Genomic DNA, 4,977 nt, shown 5'->3' on the forward strand with positions numbered 1-4,977 from the left:
CTTGAAAAGGGATTTTTTTCAAAACGAAATATCTCCCTTTGGAGTGGACTTTGAGATTTGTAAGTTTGAAGATCTTTTTTATGCCCAAACATACACACTGCACACTGACTAAAATTCAAAAAGTGAAAAAGCATAATAGGACCCCTTTAAAAACAAGTTTTGTACTAATTATTTCTGACCTTTTGACGTTGATGAGAATTCAGATTCGGACCAGTATAGTAGGAATCCTGATCGTTTGGATTCGCTTGGATTCCTACTGAAATGACTGGATTTCACCCGCAAAAATTCACTGAACAATGGTAAATGGGACTGCACCTTTTTTCCCCCATGTTTTTTTAGACATACTTTGTGACGGGAAAATGCCCTCCCATGCCCTTGGCCTGTAAGAGGGTCGGCCTTTTTGAGCAGCGTCCCCCGGTGGAGCGCGAAAAGAGCCTCATGCCTGATTGGCTCTCGGTAATAACTGCCTGTAATCTTGCTCTGTTTTTGTTATTTCAGTCCTTCTGTTTTTCATTTGTTGCTCCTAAATGGTAAATATCTGATTTATGTGTAATGTTTAACCTTTCTCTCCTGTAGAAAAACCTGAAGTGCATTTATGAGCTTGTAATAATGTTTAAAGGGGTCCTATTATGCTCTTTTACAAAGTCTTGATTTTGTTTTGGAGGTGCACTCCAACGATCTGGAAACTCCCAGACTACCATTTCTGCAGAAGAAGCCGCCGAGTCTCCAGGTCCAGGAGCACACTAGCTTCTCTCCAGGCATGCGTTACCCTCCCAGCCTTCCTGAGGACCTTGCTCAGACACTTGAATCTTCACCTTTGGGCTCCTGCAAAAAGAAAAAAGACAAGACTGCTAAATCCACCAAGCCGTTAAAACTTCCCCCGTCAGCTGAGGAGCTAGAAGTGGTTCTCAACCAGTTACCAACCCTTTTATCAAAAACTATCACTGTTCCAAGTCTGTGACGTTCAGAACATTTTCGTCTCGCACCAGTTCTGAGGCCAGAACCGAATTCATGCTTGTCTGGAAATGGAGCTACGAATGGTCCTTTCAAGTGAGCGATTATAGTATCTAATGTGTCAAACGTGCCTCCGATGGGACGAAACCCAGGTGGAGATGTTGTCACTTTACCGCCTGCTCCAGTTGCACCTGAACTGAGCTCTTCAAGGACTATTCCTGTGAAAAATGCTGTAGAAACACCAATGGGTGTCTCTGGTTCTCCACAGAGCGCTCAAGTTGGTGCAACCCAGGGGGACGTAATCATCACGTCACCTGCTGCTTTGGCACCAGAGCTGAATCCCTGTCCTTCAGGGCATATAACTGTGAATCAAACTGCACAAATAGTCACCTCTAATGCTCTAATTACTCTTCAACCGCCGGTTCCCGACACCTTAATATGTCCCACCACCATCATAAAGAAGTCCACAGCCAACGTCCCATCGGCTAAAGATAGTCACCACTGTTTTACTCTGCTTAAAGTTACAGTGGGTACGGAAAGTATTCAGACCCCCTTAAATTTTTCACTCTTTGTTATATTGCAGCCATTTGCTAAAATCATTTGTTAATTTTTAAGGACACCAGAGAGCTGTTTCTCACACTTTCTGAATCCTCTGGGAGCCCGACGCCCAGCATTGAAGGGGAAGATGCTGACATGGAGATGCTTGTGAGCAGGAGAGAGAAACTAGAGGAGCAGAAATCAAATGAAAGGCAAAGCAGCAATAGGCTGACGGGGGTGGAGAAGAACAGGGGTGTTTCAGACATCCTGTTTGTGCCAGAACTTCAGGTCAGATCATTTTTAATGCTCACTGAGATATTTAAACTGAATACTAATACTTTACTGTAATACAAAACATTTTCATACTGTAATGCAAAAATACTAATTACATTATTGGTATTTGATGTTATTATTATTAAGTAAATTATTATTAAATAAAATGTTAAATATAATTTTTTATATATTGTTGCATTTTTTATTTTTATATATATATCAAAAAATATATATTCTGCTCCGCTTTGGATAAAAGCATCTGCTAAATGACTAAATGTAAATATAATTTTGATTATTCTTTTTACTATTTTTTTTTTTTTACTTTTTTAATATTTAATATTATTTATTATATTATAAATTGTTATATTAAGTTTAAATATTTAAGTATCCTATCTCTAGGAATTACAAAAACAAATAGTAAAATGTCTACATAATAATGTTATAATAAGAAGAATTTGTCATGAAATTATATGCTACAATGCAAAAGCTTACTTTTTTTTTTTTAAATAGGCATCTATACAAAATCTAATTTTTTCTTTAGGGGGTAAAATATGAGCAGGGCTTGTTTTCATAAGATTCGCCCAATAATAGCAGTTCCTGTTCATGCATTTTGTATTTATGAGATGTTAGATTAACCTTGTCATTGTAAACACCAGAAAACCATTGAGAAATTCTCACATCTGGCCACAAAGACGAGAAGTGAAAAGGAAGGAAGTTCAGATGATGGAAAATCAAACCATCAACCTGCAGGTCAGTTCAGTCATTATGAAGGAGTCCAACAAAAACAGTTATTGTGAATTCAGTGAATTCTGTAGCTGAAACATTAGCTTTAATAGTTACGCAGGCACATTTACAGAAATGTTTATCAATGTGAAATGTCCTTTTGTCCATTTCCCACCATACCTGTACTGTGCAGAGTTCTTTGGTCCTTTATGATGATGCACCTGATGACGATCCTTACAGAGACGCTAAAGATGTCGCCTTTGCCCAGGCTTACCTGGAGAAGGCAAGAAATATTTAGATGCGCACAAATATTAATGTTCGTTTTTATGTTGTGACAGGTCCATTTTTTAGTCTGATATTCTGTCTGTCTGTCTGCAGGTCTATGAGGTGCTGCAGATGGTGCCTGGGAAAGTGGACGAGTTCTTGAGTGTTCTCTCAGAGTTTGAGAAAGATCCAGAGAGTCGCACGTCACTAGAGCTGCTGAAGAGACTCAAGCCTGTGCTGAGCTGCTTCGAGATTTTGCTGACTTCCTGCATCCAGATCAAGCCAGAGAGTGTGGCCTGGTAGAGCACAATTAACAATTCTCTCATATTCATGGCTAAATAAAGCACACAATCATAAGTTTTCATGGTACAAACAATGCTCTTCCTAATGTGTGGCTTTAGCTGGAAGAGCAGCAGGCGTTTGAGTGCAGCAGACGCTTTCTATGCCAGCTGGAGTTTACTTTTGGAGAGCAGTCTGATCTCTACAGAAAAGTGGTGCACATTCTACAAGGAGGGTCTGTCACAGGATCTTGTTGTCTTCAGAGAGGTATTTGAAAAGGGCACTATCAGACAAGCAGTCCTTCCTTGTTATTCTGGCATTTGAGCATCTCTTCTGTTTTTCTAGCATTAATCTTTTTACTCTTTGTTTGCATGTTTTATTGTGTAGGATGTCAGTTTCCTGCTCCTTTGGCCTGGCTCATTTACTTATTTTTTTCAGATGAAAGCTCAAATAACATTGCTGTTCCGTGATCACACTGATATGCTGGAGGCATTCTGGGAATTTTTTAAGCAGCTATACCCACAAGTGCAAGATGAGGATCGTGCAGACAATGTGGAAACCAGTCAGGGCTTGGAAGGAAACCATGCATGTCAACCAATCAGAACTGTCTTACCAGATAAAAAAGTTGAGCCTGCCAAAACATGTTCTGGTATCACCTTCTCCTCTTACAGTTGACTTTTCAGTGTCTATAAAGATCTCAAGCAATCCGAATTGTTTGCATACCACATAATTGTAATGGCAGTTTTTTTCTGACATGTTTTATCACTTTCTCTCAGATGGCAGAAACAAAAAAAAACAAGGTCAAGAAACACAGTGTGGCAGCAGAGTCAAAAATAGAGTTCAGCAGTCTTCGTTTAACGCCACGGGAAGCTCAGTCTGTGCCAAGAATATCTCTCGCTCACCAAATGGGAAAAAAGTAGTCCTCTGGACAAGGTTAGAAATGTTGTGCAACATTCCTGTCTGACATTACACAATACTTACATTTTTTTTATTTCACTGTTGATCATGTAATTTCAGAAATATTTACAGAAATATTAAACAGAGATAGCAAACAGGATACATTTCATGATCATATTCATAAATATGATCTGAAATGAATGCTTCTGTGTTTTGTTTGTGTGATAAAAAGGGAGGCAGACCGTGTAATACTGACCACCTGTCAGCAGAGAGGAGCCAAGCCGGCCATGTTTCATGCCATTGCAGCTCAGCTTGGCAACAAAACCGCCAACGTGGTTTGCTTTCTTTCACATTCAGAGGCTTTCTCACACAAAGATCACGTCTAAGTCATATTTCACCCTAAAATCTAAATTAGAGAGTATAATGTACTTGAAATCATAACATTTCTTAAAATAGACACAATGCGAAATATTTATTTCTTATTTTGGGGTGAAATATGTTCTGTTGAGCTCAAACATTTTTCTCAGCAGTGTGCTTGTAAACGTAACCTTTCATCTAGTGCAGTGTATACTGCAGTCCAGTAGTGGACAGTAACGGAGTAGTTTTACTTCGTTACTGTACTTAAGTACATTTTTCAAGTATCTGTACTTTAATTAAATTTAATTCAAGTTTATTTGTACAGCGCTTTTCACGATACAAATCATTGCAAAGCAACTTTACAGCAAATTAAGTTTCTACAATATTTAGTGGTAGCTTATCAGTGGTGACTGTCAGTTAATGTACATATGGCAGAAATGTACGGAAAAATCAATTAAAGACGTAATCAAACAGACGATGAACACTATTAACAGCAATTATTATATGATGCAATCAAACTTATAGCAAAATGTGGTAGTTCTGTATGTTGTTTCAGGGTTGGCATCATCTGAGGTCCTCTGAGGGGTTGGCATCATCTCTTCTCAGGTGTTCTGGATCCAGACTGAAGCTTGTGTAAATCCTAGTTACAAAAACAGAGAAACAAATAGAGACATAATTAGCATAGCTGCTGTT

The 4,977-nt window shown here is 38.7% G+C and overlaps 1 pseudogene; it reads left to right on the forward strand.

Moving 5' to 3' along the window:
- Window positions 1–1,090: 1,090 nt before the first annotated feature.
- LOC107677451 (GON-4-like protein) overlaps window positions 1,091–4,977 on the forward strand; it is an 8,115-nt pseudogene continuing 4,228 nt past the window's right edge.

Source organism: Sinocyclocheilus anshuiensis, unplaced genomic scaffold, assembly GCF_001515605.1.
Source record: "Sinocyclocheilus anshuiensis isolate Anshui unplaced genomic scaffold, SAMN03320099.WGS_v1.1 scaffold804, whole genome shotgun sequence".
NCBI classification, from domain to species: Eukaryota; Metazoa; Chordata; class Actinopteri; order Cypriniformes; family Cyprinidae; genus Sinocyclocheilus; species Sinocyclocheilus anshuiensis.